This window comes from Melozone crissalis, unplaced genomic scaffold (genome assembly GCF_028551555.1).
Source record: "Melozone crissalis strain CALT ecotype California unplaced genomic scaffold, PUWL_Pcris_2 ptg000095l_1, whole genome shotgun sequence".
In the NCBI taxonomy this organism is placed as follows: Eukaryota; Metazoa; Chordata; class Aves; order Passeriformes; family Passerellidae; genus Melozone; species Melozone crissalis.
The window spans coordinates 1,046,158-1,062,683 of NW_026535872.1; positions in this window are offsets into that span (position 1 = coordinate 1,046,158).

The following is a 16,526-nucleotide window of genomic DNA, read 5'->3' on the forward strand; positions in this document are numbered from 1 at the left end:
AGCCCTGACTCCTGCACACTGGCACAGCGATCCCCTTGCCTGCTGCTGTGCATTGTCCTTGCTGAGGGTCAAACACTGCCGGGCCACCTTCCCTGGGGGTGGGATTCCTACCTGAGCCCAGCACTGCACTTACACCTCCAGTGTTGCTTTCCTGTAAAAACAGGGGAAGGAAAACTGTGTGTGGCTCATGGTATTTTAGAGTGTCTAAAAATCACTAAGTCACCAATCTTAGAGGTGCTGTGCATCTGGAATTACTGGGATGGAGAAGTAGTGCAACACGGAAAAGGTGAGCATAGAAATAAATAGAGGAAAACATCTTGGATTGTTTCTTTCATTTTCATTTCACTTCTGGAAAGCAGTTTCTGTTTTCCAGGAATCTTCTCCTGTTTGCTCTTCCCAAGAATCTCTCATGGAGAACAAGGTCGAGCTTCTGTCACAAGATTTGCCACCAGGAAATTATACCACTGGTGAAATTTTCATTATGACTGTTTGTGCTGGTTTAAGGCAAATTTGGGGAGGAAGCCTCCAAAATGGGTCTGTCTAGAAAGCAATTTCAAGTGGCCCCTCCCCCTACTAGTTCAGGAAAAGACTTCCATCAAGAAAAGTGAAAAAAACCCCAGTTTATTTAACAAGTAAAGTATTCACAAGCATGAAAAATGAATAATATTAAATAAAACCTCTGACAGTGCTGAAGAGATAGCAAATTCAGAAAGTCATTTTGTGGGTTGTAGTTGGCTCACTTGGTCTCTCCTGAGTCCCTCTGGTGCTGGAATGCAGTGTCCCAGAGCTCGGTGGGCCACAGGTGTGAGCTGCCGGTGTTTGTCTGCGTTTTCAGTCCAGAGCAGGTTTAAACAGTTCCAAGAAAAAGGAAAGTCACAGTCCAAGGAACTTCTCTTCCTAAGCTAGCTAAAACCACATTGCTAGACCTGGGCTGTGAAGGCATCGGGAAATTTCCAAATCTGGGCACTGGCAGTCCCAGCAAACACCAGAGCTGGATGGTGCTAGAGTGAGAACCTGCAGATTTCCAAACTTTTCTTTTCTGTGCCAGCAAATCACTGGACTTGGGCTGTGTCAGCACCAGGATGTTTTCAGATCTGGGCGCTGGCACTGCCAGCAAAAACCAGATCTGGGTGGTGTCATTGCCAGCGACAGAAATCTGCAAGATTTGGGCTCTGCTGGCACTGAGAAATTTCCAAATCTGGGTTCTGGTTACATGAAACACAAGATGTGGGGGCGGTGCCAGACCCGGTAGCAGGAAGCTGCCATGGGTTTTGGATTTCTGTGCCAGCAAATTGCTGCACTTGGGCTGTGCCAGAATAGGGAAATTTCCAGATCTGGGCACTGGCAGTGCCAGCAAACAGCCATTTCAGGCTCCAGGAAGGACTGCATCTGGGTGCCTTCCTCTTTTCTTCTTTCCTTCCTTCTTTCTTGGGATCCTGCTGCCAGCAAACTCCAGACTGGCCAGTGCTGGCAAGGGGAAATTGCCAGGTTTTTGCTTTCTCTGCGAGCAAATTGCTGGACATGGGCAGTGCCGGAAGAGGGAAATTGCCAGATGTGGGCACTGGCAGTGCCAGCGCACACCAGATCTGGGTGGGGAATGTGCCAGCACCAGGAAATTTCCAAATGCTAACTTTCAGTGCCAGCATATTGCTGGAATTATGCTGTGCAGGAACCTTAAAAATTCTGGATCTGGGCACTTGTGGTGTCAGCAAACATGAGATCGGGTTGCTGTAGGTACCAGGTATTTGCAAGGTTTTAGCTTTCTTTGCCAGAAATTTCAAGACTTGGGCTGTGCTGGCACTGGGAAATTCCCACATCTGGGCACTGGTGGTGCCAGCAAACAGCAGATCTTGGCATTGCCAATGATGGTAGCAGGGAATTGCCAGATTTTGGCTTTCTTTACCAGAAAATGGATGGATTTGGCTCTGCCAGAACAGGGAAATATCCAGAGGTGAGCACTGGCAGTGGCAGCAAACACCAGGTCTGGGCACCTGTATTGGCATCAGGAAATTGCCGGATTTTGGCTTTCTGTGCCAGCAAATTGCTGGACTTGGGCTGTGCCAGCATTGGGAAATTTCCAGATCTGGGCACTTGTGCAGCAAACACCAGACCTGTGTGGTGCTGGTGGCAGCACCTGGAAGTTGCTGAGTTCTGGCTTTCTTTGCCAGAAAATTGCTGCATTTAGGTTTTGCTGGCACTGAGAATATTCCAGATGCTAATTTTCTGTGGCAGCAAACTGCTGGAATTAGGCTGTGCAGGCATCTGAATCATTCCTGATCTGGGTACTGGTGGTGTCAGCAAACCCAAGATCGGGTTGCTGTAGGTACCAGGTTTTTCTTGGTTTTGGCTTTCTTTGCCAGCAAATTGCTGCACTTGGGCTGTACCAGAATAGGGAAATATCAAGATCTGGGAACTGGCAGTGCCAGCAAACACCACATTTCAAGAAGGACTGGATCTGGACCCGTTCCGTCCCTGTCTCCCTCCCTCAACAAGTTGCCAGAGGGGCTGGACAGCAGCCAGGCAGAAAGGGACCTGCAGGGACTGATAGACAGCAGGCTGGACATAAGGCAGCAGTGTGCCCAGGTGGCCAAAAAGGCCAATGGCTCCTGGCCTGGATCAGGAATGGTATGGCCAGCAGGAGCACGGCAGGGATTCTTCCCCTGTGCGCAGCACTGTTTGGGCAGCACCTCTAGTGCTGTTTGCAGTTCTGGGCCCCAATTTAGGAAGGACATGGAGGGGCTGGAGCATGTCCAGAGAAGGGCAACAAGGCTGGGGAGGGGTCTGGAGCACAAGAGCTTTGAGGAGTGGCTGAGGAAGCTGAGGTTGTTTATCCTGGAGAAGAGGAGGCCCAGGGGAGACAAGGCGGTGTCAGGGCACAGGGTTAACTTGATGATCTCCATGGCCTGTTCCAGCCTTGCTGATTCTGGGATTCTCTGAAGCCACCCTTGGAGCAGTCGCAGGATGAGCCCTGGGCCTCCTCTTCAGGAGCTCCAGCAGCCCAGGTCCCTCAGCTTCTCCTGCCAGCCCCAAAGCCCATCCTGTCAGTCCTGCAGAGCCTCTGCAGCTCCTCCTCACTGCCCAGAGCCAGACACAGCAGCCCAGATGGGCCCCCCTGGCCTGGGGTGCCTCTGGCAAGGGAGCAGCACCAGGCACTGCAGGAGCCTGCAGGCAATTGATCTGAAGGCCAAAGCTCCTTAGCTCCTTCTGAAAGAGCAGGAACAGTTCCTCATTCCAGTGTGGTGGAATGCTGGGCACCACAGCTCCAGGTGAGGACTGGACACAAGTCTGCTCCCACTGAGTGCTGTGATGGATTCTGCAGGAGCTCTGGGCTCCTGTGCTTGCCAGGCACAATGAGGAGAGAAGGAGCCAAGTGCACTGATGTGGGAAATGGATTTGTAGAAAGTTTTTAGGGCCTAATAGAAGGCCCATAAAGTATGAATTTGTATATAAATCTTGAGACAAGAAATGCTAACTTAAAAATTTCCATGGAATAGGACAGATATTGTTGAGAGAGAAATGGAGCTGGAAAAAAGTTTCAAAAGATGGCCTTGCAAATAAGATTTTGGAAAAACAGAGCTATGAAAGATGCATTGTAGTGGGACCCACAAAGAGTATTTTTAAATCATTGGCTTTAAGGCATCTACAACATGGCATGGCAAAAGGCTGATAGACCAAGAAACGCTTATAGTGTATTATAATTAGGAAGTAGTTGGCTTCTGATTGTGATGGCATGAATTATAACATCTGTATTGTCTCATCCTTCTCATGAGACTGAAAATGGAATAAAAGTTTTTAAAACACCTCTCAGTTGCCCCATCTCTAAGTCAAGAAAAGCGTATTATCCAACACACTGACACACCTTTGCCCTGAGAATCACCCAGCCTGGACCAAAGACACTGAAAGGTTTCCCCTTTGGCCCATGTCTCGAAACATCAGGTCTGCTGTTTGACAACTCAGGTTGGTTTGGTTTCAAGGAGTTCCCTGAGAAATACTGGGTTTGTCTTCCTCTGTGCCTTCCCCTCAGCAGCCTTGGGGATGCTCCTGTGTGAAGCCATCTGTCTCACACAGTTTGAGACAACTTCAAACAGGATATTGTGCAATAAGTTGTCTCCTCTAAAGTGTTCCAACAATCCCTTTCCAGCAATAGGAAATTATTACTAATAGATGAAAGTGGAAAACCCCCACAGTTTATTAACAAACAGAATCCCCCCATGACACGCGTTACAAGAAGGCGCTGGGGTCTCTCTCAGAAGAACAGGAGCTGTCATGGAGCAGTTCCAGCAGCTGATGGAAGCTCGGGGGCTCGTCCGGCGTCGGCTTTCTCCCATGGCAGAGCTCCATGGAGCGGGCAGGGCAGTGAAGCAGCTGGGCTGGAGCCCCTCGCTGCCTTTTCTCCCTGGCGTGGCTCAGCTCACAGACTCTTGGGCTGGGAGCGGGGCCACTCCGCTCCTGCCGGCACCGTGTCCCTGGGCTTGGACAAACAGTTTCCTGCCAGGAGAGCCCTGCACACTGCTCCACAGATCTTTCATAAAGGCCCAAACCAACTCCAACCACTCTGTCTGCAGCAGCTTTTCACAAAGGGCTGCAGCAATCCAGGACAGCTGCAAGTGAGTGTCGGAAGGCTCTTGTCTTGTTCCTGACAGCAGAATTCTTGATGATCTTGTGCAATTTTATTCAGATATAACATGAGAGCTGAGGTTTTTTTGTTAAAATATTTCATGATGAGTAACAAGCCTTGGGAGCATGAGGTACAGGACTGACATGCGAAAGCATGAGCATATCCTCCAAAGTGGCCAGTTTAATTGTCCATTTTATTACTCTTGTATTTACTCCACACTAATAAGGAAAACCAAGCTTTGCTTGGAGGCAAAACAGGCATGGGATACACTACGGTCCCTCACAGGCTCACCAGGACTGGCAGTGACAAAGCAGGCAGTCTGCTTCATTGTGAACCACTACAGAGCTGCATCCCAATTTGGTTTATGTAACATGGTATTATTAAGAGCTCCTTTTCTGCATGAGACACAAAAAGGAGATCCCAAATTATCTTCATGCAAGCATGCATTAAAGAACTGCTCCTGCTATCCTAACAAAGTGTTTGCTTTGGCAATTACACTCTTCCCATTCATCTTTTGATGCAGACACTTCAGGTTTTCCCCCACACCCCTGCAAGGCTGGCAGTCGCTGTTTCCCATTTCCTGTTCTTCCCTAGAGATGGTGCAGTGGCTGCTTTGAAACAAAAAGCCCTGGTATCTGGACAGCTTGAAGGAGCATGAAGTGCTAATTAATGCTCATATTTGTAACACCCAGGTCTGCCCTTCCCAGTGCTCTGCAGCAGCAGCAGCAGGACCATGCATCATTCCTGTTGGTGGATGTTCATATTTCTAGTGTGCAAGAGCAATGACTTTGAGGAGGGACAAAAATGCCCCTCTTCAAACAGTGGGTGTGCAAGGAGATGTGAAGTTTCACAGCCTTTTCTAGGATATTTCAGAAAGATCTAAGAGAATATTGTGGCATGGAGTAGGTCCCTAATTTTGTCTCCAGAGGAATCCCCAAAGGGCACATTCACTCTGCTGCTGATGGCAACCCCATAAGCTCATGGACCAGTTTTCCCTGCAATGTGCCGCCCTGCCTGGGCTTCACTAGGCCGGGACTAGACCCAGAGCTAAGCAAGCACATGCAGCCAGGTGACATTGTGTAGCATCAGAAGCTGGCAACCATGAGGACTTTGCTGTCAAAAGGTGACAGTTTGCACTGGGCCCAGAAGTGTTTTTCCCTAAGGCAAAGCAAATTGAAATGTGAAGTTTAAAAGCTTCAAATGACTATGAAAGGAAACTGCAGAATAATTTCTGGAAGTGCAACACTGTCAATGATCATGCAGCCCACCAACAGTTGGAGCTGGATCCAGAATTGCTTCTTCCAGATGTGCAGGAATTCATTCCACTGGCAGGCACTGGTCCATGGGAACAAATGATCCCCTAGCTCTGGGCTGAATGGCACCCAGGCTGCAGTGCAGATTTGAGGAACCCTTGTCACTTGTTATTGGCCTCCCAGTGCACTCATCTTTCTGCAAACAAGGTGCAAACAACACAGCTGCACTGCTGTCCCGGGTAAATATACATACAGGTGACTTTGCCAAAGCAGTGCATCTTTTCCCAGTGAAATACATGACCTCTTCTTACCATGGAATTGTGATTGAAGACACCTGTGAGCCAGATCTGTGGGAGATTGCAAAGGAGCAAAGCTTTGGGATTTGGGCACACTTCTCTTGGTTTCTTTGCTCAGGCCTTTGGTGAGCACAGAACACACCTAGGTAGAAAACCTTTGACTAGACAGGATCTTTTGGATCCATTGTCCCCCAAACAGGTCAACAGGTGACTCTGCTTTAATGCTAAGTAACAAAGAGCAGCACAAATGACACAAAGAAAACATGGCCAAAGAGGAAGAGGAGAGGCTCAATGAGAAAAGGATGTGCTGGGACACTGGCACATTGAGTGAGCTGCACTCCCATAATGTCTAGGCTAGCAGGTCCTGGTCTCACATTCTCCTCTTCGCTTATTTAAATTTTATTTATTTTTTTACTTTTTTTTCCATCATCAAAATAAAATATATACAATTAAAAATATGTCATCAAAACTTAAAGACAGAATCAAAACACATTAATTCAAAATTACATCTAAAGATCAGAACATATGTACATCAGTAACTATCAAGCCTAACGCATCAATCCTATTCTTCACACACTTTCCACACAGGCGGCAGCTTCTTCCTGAGCCTGGAGGAAAGAGAGCTCTTCTGGATGGGAGGCGAGGACTTTGTGGGTGAGGGAACATTTGAAGTGTCCAGAGAAAATTTCTCGGTAAGACTGTAACCAGTCAGATCTGCAAAATGGAGACACAAAGTTCAACAGAGGCCACCGTGCAAACCCAAAGCATCTGAAGCTCCATATTTCATGGGACACATTTCCTGCAAACTTCTAAACAGCTGCACAGGGAAACATGCTCCTGCTGGCAGACACTGAGGCAGGCCAGGGCAAAACCCTGAACCACTTGCCCAGAGCTAGCACAGGCACAGCCTGGCCTTTGGGCTGCCCTGGGATAGCAGGGAGCCCAGAGCCCTATGCTTTCCAGGAATGGCTCAGCTGCACATGCACCCTCCTGCTCCTCTCCCTGCCCCATAGCTCAACAGCCCTACAGCTCCAGGGGCACTGGCAGCAGCACAGCTCATTGCAGGGGCACATGCAGGGCACAGCTGTTCCCTGGCAATGTGCACAGCCTCTCTGGGCTGCCACAAGACACTTCCTCCCAGCAGAGATTGGCCCAGCTCCCCCCTCACCTCTGTGTGAGGCTGAGCCATGATTGCCTTAAACTTGTCCTCAATCTGGAGTTGCTTCAGGCCCCCCATGTCATGACTAGGAAGGGCAATGGAGAGGATGGGGACAGATGCACACCCTTCCTTAGGATTTCGTCATTTTGGCACAGCTAAAAAGGCAAATCCAGAGGTGTCCAATTCAGCGCTTCCTCAGCTTTCTGGAGAACATCTCGCCTTCACCAGCCCAACATTTTGGAGAGGTTTTCCTGCACGTGTGGAGGCTTGCTGGCAGCACATTACTTCAGCTGGGTGCCCATCACTTTGCAGAGGGCAGAGGCGAGCTTGGTGGCCACGGTGCGGACGTTGGCGCTCCGCACAGGCAGCGCCTTTCTCCTTCTCCAGGCAGGACCAGAGCACGGGCAGGGCGTTGCGCTGGGCAACTTCAGGGCTCCTGGCATACACCCCCTGCACAAGCACTGCTGGGACAGAGACACAGCTCCTTACCCACCAGCCTCACTGCAAACAAGGATCTACCTCTGCTTCTGCTTCTTGCCAGCCTCTCTGGCCAAGAGCAGCAAAATTGCACCCAGAGCCCCTGGATCCAGAAACGGGCAAAGCAGCTGAGCATCCTGGAAACAGAACCACCAAACCCTCAGCACTAATTGCTCCAACCAGAGCCTTGTCCCTGTGGCAGACTTCCTACCTTTACTAAATTATCTCACAATCTCTGCATGAACAATGCATGAAATGTCCAATTGCCTTTGATTTCCATTAAGAAATTGTCTAACCCACACTGAAGATTTGGAAATGCACTATAGAGAGGAAATGGAGAGATTTCTAATAAAGGGGATGATTCCATTTTTGTAACTTTGATGCCAAGTGCCAGATGCCTATTCTGGCTCTTCCCTCTGCTCAGTGGCACACAGCAAAGGGCAGGGTTAGAACACACCTCAAAACTCCAGCCCACCAGAGATGGCTGCTGCCTGACAGCTGGATGAGAAACATCAGTGACCAGCTGGTGTCTTTGGCAGAATGCTTCTGGGGCTTCCAACAAAGAGCTGTTTCAAACCTCAGGGCATCTTAGATAATTACCCAGACCCCATTGCGCTGGCATTTGGGCATCTCCACATTTTAATGCCACTTCCCCTCTCAATGTTAATGGCATTTTTTCTTATAATGTCCACTGAAACAGGGGCACAGAGAAAGAAAAATGCTACACAGGGGACTGAAATGTAACCAAAACACGAGTGTTTTCTCATATTGTTTCTGAAATATCTCTGCCCATTTTCTGAACTGAACTGTATCAAACACAGACAAAAACTTACTACCAACAGGCTTCTTGCATGGCAGATTTGGCTAAGAGATGAAAACCTGAAATGCTCTGGAGACCATTCTTATTTTCTGATCAGACAAAATGTTATCTAGCGGCCATTTTATATTCTGTGGTGGAAGAGACTTCATTTTCTCTCTGCTGTTAATCCACCAGCAGTCATCAACATTGAAAGAGTTCCTGCAAGTACCCAAAACCAATTCTGCTTAGCAGGAAAGGGTTATGGTACCCATTTTAAAATGGGAATTCATTTGAGTTTAAATGCAATTAAAGACATCAGTGACTACTGAACGTGAGGAGCAGCTGTCTGTTCCTACTAAATCTCAGAGAGGACATCTGCTCTTTCTAAAGTTGTCCTAATTTATGGTTAATTCCTTTATTTGAAAAAGAGATCAAAATAATTGCTAAACTAAATTCCCTATTGCTGGAGATCTACTTTATTCAAATGCTCTTTAAAGGGCCTTTGACATTCCCAATTGCTGAACATGCCCTTTTGAGATTCCTAATGAAGACACAAAGTGTATTAAACCTTGCATTTAAAGATGTTGGCATAATTAGCAGTGGATTTAGCCCCACCTGAAGCAAGGCTATCAATTGTCTTCTCTGCTATATATTGGGATCATCCTTTTTCCATTCCTTGGCTCTTGCTGACATAGCAAGCTCTTTTGAGGAATCAATTATCAGCTGTCCCACCCCCTCGCAATATGCACATTGATTCAGGCCTAACCCTTGGGTAACTGGTCTCCTACCCCGGGCATTCCTGTTACGTCCCCTGAAATTTGGGTTCCCTTTCCCATGTATTACTGCCAAAAGATTCTGCTGCTGCCTTTTACTAGCTTCTTTTTCCCGATTGTTACTTACCTTCCAAGCAACCTCAAGTAACTTATTCAAATTCCTTAATTCTTCCCCTTCTAATTTTTGCAATTTTCTACGAATGTCATCCTGTGATTGGCCCAAGAATATGAGAGCGAGCTGAACCTTTGCTTGCTCTGTATCCATTTGGAGGTCTGTATATTTTCTTGCTACCTCCTTAAGCCTCTCCAAAAACGCAGTGGGAGATTCCTTCTTTTCCTGTCGAACCTCATATACTTTAGACCATTTTATAGTTTTGGGCACGGCATTCTGAACTCCTATTTGGATCCGCTCTTGATATTTCCATAATCTCCTCATATCGCACAATAAATTAGGGTCCCAATTTGGATCCTCAACTGGGAAATTCACATCTAAATTCCCTGTTACCAGCCTATTTCTAATATCTTCTCTTCCCCTCTATTTGGCTGCCCTAAGTACCATTTCTTTTTCAATAGAATCCATCAGAGTATCTAATATTACTTGTATGTCATCCCAGTCAGGATTTTGAGTTTTCATAACCATTTTTACTACGCGTGCCACTTTATCAGGATTTTCTCTCTAAGTTCCGGCTGACTGTTTCCAAATTACTAAGTCTGCCGGGAAAAAAGGCACTTTTACAAATACTGGCCCTTCCACTCTGACACCTTGTTGCCAGGGGGCAATCACAGTCCGTTTTTGTTTGCTTATGCCTTTTCTATCCACAACTGGGGCAAGATTTGACCGACTCCGGGTTCTGTGGGCTATTGGGGTCACTGATTCATTACATTGCTATTTTTTCACTTGCATACCTCTTTCTCCTTTCTATCACAGTTAGGTTTTGCTCATCTTCCAAGGAAGAGGGATCGGGTGATGATGGGAGAGGAGGATAAAGAGGGAAATGTGTACTAGACGAGACAGGTTCAGGGGTAGGTGGGTGAGGAGCAGGTAGTGGGATAGGGACAGATGAAACAGGTGGGATAGGGTTAGGTTCTCTTGTTCCTATTGGAGCTACTTGTAAATCAATATCTGCATAATTTTCCCTACTCAAGCTTTCTCTTAACGCCAAGTGTTCTAAACAACGTTCCTCACAAACCCCACACTTTGCAGATGTTTTAACCGTTAATAATCCACATTCATCCTGCCATTCTGGCTTTCCCCGTAAGTAGAAAAACAGATCAACATATGGTACTTCATCCCATTTTCCTTCTTGTTTACAAAATTACATTAACTGCAAAATAGTGTTATATTGCAGAGTACCATATTTTGGCCATTTTTCACCGTTCTCCAAGGCATATTCTGGCCACCATGAATTACAATAATCAATAAACTTAGTTTTACGTAATTCTTCCCCAAAGTTACTTTGTTTCCAATGTGCTAATAAGCACCCCAAAGGAGAATTTTGCGGGATAGGGGTGTTACTGCCCAAAATCCCTTTAAGTTTCTCCATTTCAAATACACCACAAATGCTGAACCTGCAACGCTTTTGCGATTGTCTTACGGAACGGCGCCTGGGCTTGTATCAACAGGAATTCCTTCAGCCCAACCAAGCGTAGCTTTCGCTGCGTCTTATTGGCAGGCATCCAAACCAAAGTAAAAAGCACCTTACCTTTCTCCCGGGGACGTTGTGAGCGGCAGAAGCGGTCGCGGCCGATGGGCTCCCCGAGAATCCCTTGGTGCCGGCTGGAGCGTGATCGAGTCGCGAACTCGCTCAGCAGCACTCACAAGGGACCCATCTGGGTTCGCCAAAATGTTAGCGTTCAAAAACACATAATCACGGGGACTATATGCGGTGTTTTTTATTAAGAGCTCTGGGAATCGGGGTATATACAACCCAAATCTGATTCCCACCATACATCCGAAATGATCATGTTTTATACTCTATCGTTACATAACTTTCATGTTAATTATTAAACTTACACTGTTCTATCGTATACATGAATTTAGCCCCTCTCTGAATTTCCAACATAGTTTCTCATTATTCTTCTTATGGTTATATAATAATTATATTTATTACTAAACAATAATCACATCTAACAATTATATAATTTATCATACTGCTTACGCAGGTGCAGGTGATCTGGGAAAGCACAAAGCCTAACATTTTAGATTCTATCTCGAACTTTTTCCAGGGTTCACTATCAGAAGCACCTGGAGGGACTTCTGGCTACACTTGCTGTCTGTCAGAAGGCAGAAGCTGTTAGTCAGTCCTGAAAGGATTTTCTCGTGGAAGGGATTGGCAGTAGCCCCACAACACCACCAGCTTCTGAGCTTCCCAGGACAATCAGATTTCAGTGGGAACGCTGTGCTTTTCTCACTCTCTTTCCTGCATTCTGGAAAAAATAGAATCTGCACAGCCCCTTATATTCTTGGCTTCAGTTGCTGTCTGTCTGGCTGAGGCAGCTCATGTCCAAACCAAACCGTGTCCCTGCTGAGCGTGGCAATGGGCAGCCACAAATAGAGAGGTTCCCTAGTGAACATGAAGGCAGACACGTGGAAGTACAGAAGATAAGGAAAACTCTGGGAGGAGAAGCTGTTCTGTGTCTCTGATTATGGTGCCCGCACCCTGAAGCAGCAGCCAAGAGAAGCGCTGTAAGCAGACAGGTGCAGTTTTGGGCACCACAATATAAAAAGATATTAAGCCATTAGCCAGAATGCAAAGGAGGACTGCAAGGATGAAGCTTGGTCAGGAGGGGAAGCCCTAGGTGCAGCTGAGTCCACTCTAGTCTGTTCAGCCTGGAGGAGAATAAAGGGCATCGTTGTGGTCTTCAACATCCTCCTGAGGGGAATCAGAGGGGCTGCTGCAGCTCTCATCACTGTTGGGACCAGTGACAGGACTGGAGTAAAGGGCAGGGAGCTGGGACAGGCCAAGTTTCATTTCCATAGCAGGAAAAGATTTTTCACCCAGAGCACGGTCGGGCAGTGGGACGGGTTCCCCATTGACGCAGCCCAGCAGAGCCTGGGCTGGCTCTTGGGAAAACTGTGGCGCTGCGCCAGGAGTGGGGAACGGACAAGGCGTGGGTTCTGCCCACGGCTGACTCTGGTGAGCCACTGCTCAGTTGTTCAGGATCGGCTAACTGCAGCACGGAGCAGGCAAAAGAGAATGAGGAGGCTCCTCAATTGTGAAGTTCCACAGGCAAAGGTTTATTCCAAGGGAAGGATTCAGCAGCAAAGAGCCGCCAGCACTTCTGTGCACGGGATTTTATCGCGGTACAACTCGGGGGGTGGATACAAACGATTGAGCAAGAAGGAATCTGCAGGGGAGGAGCGAGGGGATTCCATCTGTTGCTTGGCACTAATTAGAACAGATGAGAGGAGAGGGTAGGTCACATGGGCCAGTGGGGGTTCCAGCAACAGAGGAATTCCAAAGGGGGGGGTGCAGTCAGGGATTGGTCCAAGGCAAAAGTGACAGGGAAGGTTCAGGAATAAAGAGCTGGATTATCTTGAGAGGCAGGGAAGGAGCTGGAGCAAAGAGTGGGGAATGGCATGAGGGACAGCTTTGAGGGAGGGAAAAACCTAGGGGTAAACCAACTTGGGGAAAATACGGAGTACATGAAAAGAAACCATTCTATGATAACTGATAAATAAACACAAACCGGAACACCCCAGGGAAATGGGCACAGCATCAATCCCGTCTGAGTTTGAGAAGTGTTTGAACAACATGGAGCAGTCACCCAAGCTTTTAGACACTACATAAAAAGTCAAGGGTTGTGAACTCTAGGTTTATATGAGCATCTACTCCTGAGTATTATTTTAGGCAGTGTTTTAAGAAACTTGTTTTATCTCCGATCATACCCCGTTCCTTGTAGATTGTGTGGAACATGTAATCCTTTTGTGTCTATTGCTTGTTAGGACTATAAAAAAGAATATTGGTGCAGGGTGATTTGGAGACACCCAGTGTGTGTTAGGTGCAGTATACAGGGCATAAAGAGAAGGAAAAGAGAAGTACTAACACATCCTGATAAGTTTGGAAATTTAGATAGCATTAAGAATGAATAACCCAAGAAGTAAAAATGTTATTAAAAAGAGTCCACTAGAATGTATTTTAGCACATGAGAAAGATTTGGGAGGAACCCCAGAGGGCTATTTTTCAAAGAAAGCTAATCTGATTAAATACTCTACCCAATGGTAGCCTTGGTTTTAGTTAGAAAGTGGTGAAAAGTGACCCCCTAATGGAACTTTAAATTATCATACATTGTGACAATTGATGTTCTTTTTTAAGAAAAGAAGAAAAATGAGATCAAGTGATATATGCAGACGTGTTTTTTTCCCTGAAGAATAAACCTGAGTGGCAGAAATAATGTGGCTTTGATTTGGCCCCACAGGACACTTTAATCCTAACTTTGGAAAGAGATAACAGGCAGGAAATAAAGTGATGTTGTTCTGCATGTAGCATAGGGCAGAGATGTTTGAAACTGGCTAAAAAGCACAAGGAAATTGTGTTCTAGGTGTCCAAGACACAGCCGAGTTACCCAGGCCAGCTCGGGTACATTCCCCCTCACCCAACCACTCCGCCCCCTGAATTAAACCTGAATGGCAGTGAGGATGAGATGAATAATCCTGGTGAGGGGACAATTTCAGAGACCCCAAGGACAACCAACACAAGGAATCAAACCAAGAAAGGTTTGCCTTTAGTCATCCCCTTAAGGCAATTAGTGTGTTCCCCAGGTGAAGCCATGTGGGTGAACATCTGCTTTTCTACTAATTACCTGAATCATTGGCAGGAAAAAGTTAAAATGGATATTGAAAACCCCAGCAAAGTAGCAAAATTATTTGAGTTCATAGTCAAGAATCAAGACCCAAACTGAGGTGATAGTGACTTCATGCTGACAGAGCTAAGAAAACCAGCAAGAATTTGGTGATAAAGATAGCCAGAGCCCATGTGCAGGGACAAATTGCTAGTGGAGCCTTAAAAGGTACAGTGGACTAGTTGTTTCCTATTGTAAACCCTTTGTGGGACCCGAATGATGCAGGCAGCTGTGCAATGTTAACCAGATACCAGGACCTAGTCAAATTTGAATTAAAAAATGCCATTCCAAAAGCAATAAATTGGTCAGTAATAGATAATGTTACACAGGGACAGCACAAGTCACCCACTGACTTTGTGGACAGGCTCTGAGCAGCTGCACGTAAAGGCACAGCCCTGGATCCCTGGTCGGATATGGGAAAGCAGCAGTGGGTTTCCCTGATGTTTGGGCAATCTAGCCCAGATGTCAGGCAGAAACTTCAGAAGCTGAAAGAGCCTGTAAAGAGAGACTTAAAGGCATTAATGAAAAAAGCATAGAGGGTATATGATAAAAAAGACAGAGAAAAAGAAAAAGAACTCCCTGCAGCCATGGTGGCAGCTCTGGATCAGCCCCAGGGAGAGGACGTGGGCGTGGATGAAGCAGAGGCAGGGGCCAAAATAGCAGAGGCAGAGGAGGTTCAAAGCAGCTACAGACCAAGCTGGGGCCAAATCAAGGAGAAGGAGGGGGGAACTCCAGTTGGGGGCAAAGTCCAGCTTTATTAGAGAGCTCCAAGGAGATCTGCAACCCAGGGGATCCAGCCAACTGCAGACAGAGAGCTGGGGCTGTGCAAGGTGTCATAAAGGGGGGAGTGAACAGGGGAGGGGATCGCCCATCTGCCAATGGAATTACAGGAGGGCGTGGGCAGCAGGGAAACAGACATATAGGGGAACCAATGGGGGTAGACCCGGGGAGGGGCCCCGGTGCCTGAACCTATCACTCGACGCCCTTGGAAGAAGTTTCTGGAGGGAAGGGATGGGCTGTGGAGTGACAGACAGGACACAGGGGAGGGGTTGAGGGGATGACAAGGCAGTTTTCAGAGAACCAGGGGAGGAGGCAGCGAGATTGACATTAAAAAGGCGGGAGGAGGCAATGGGGGCAGAACCACTGTAACAGGGAGGAACTGCAGCAAACCAAAGTACAGCTTAATGCAACTACAACAGATCAGAGCACAATACAAAAAGCAACAAGTGGATATGGGGTCTCGGGAGGATAAAGGTCTTTGGGAACTGCCCAGAAGGAAGCAGTTAGCCAGACACCTCGACCATAAACCGTAAGATAACTCCCTGCTTTCCTTGGAATGACAGCTTGGTGCCAACTGTGCATATACAGCTACAGATTGATCATGAAACCTTTATACAAATTGGTGAAAAACTCTAAAAATATCGTGACATGGACCCCCGAATCGAACAGGGCCTTTGAAGAACTGTATTGCGAACTCATGAGGGCCCCTGCTTTGGGGCTGCCTGACAAGAGCAAGCCCTTTTGGTTATTCCCAGTGAGAGACAGAATATCTTTAGGGGTTCTGGCATAACACCTGGGTCCTTACAAAAGGGGAGTGGCCTGATTTCTAGACAACTCGATACTGTGAGAAAGGGCTGGCCTGCATGCCTCAGGGCAGTAGCAGCAGTGATCATGAACATTGAAGAAGCAAGGAAGTTTACATAGGACAAAAGATGAGTGTCTCAGCGTCACACACAGTGTCAGCTGTTTTAGATCAGAAAGGGAACCATTGGCTGTCTTCCTCGAGATTCCTAAACTACCAAGCAGTCCTGGCCAAATCTGATCATACTGGAATCAAGTGATCAATATTGTTAACCCTGCCACTTTTCTGCAAGGAAAGTCCAAAGCTGAACCTGTAGTACACAACTGCCTAGAGACCATGGAAGCTGTGCACTCCAGCCGCCAACATCCAGAGGAACAGCCACTCCCAGATGCCATGAACTGGTTCAGCCATGAACTGCTGCTGTGATGGCAGCAGTTTTGGGAGACAGGGAGTGCAAATGGCGGGCTACACTGTGAGCACAGTCTCAGAGGTAATTGAGTCAAAGCCATTTCAAGCAGGAACCTCAAGAGGCTGAGCTGATAGCCCTCCCTCTGGCATTAGAAGTGGCAAAAGGAAGAGAAGTTAATGTTTGGACTGATTCCAAACATGCCTATGGAATTGTTCATGCCCACCGAGCCATATGGAGAGAAAGAAAACTCCTGACTGCACAAGAGAAGATGGTCAAATATGCAGCTGAAATCCTCAGGCTCCCCGAGGCGGTGGAGCT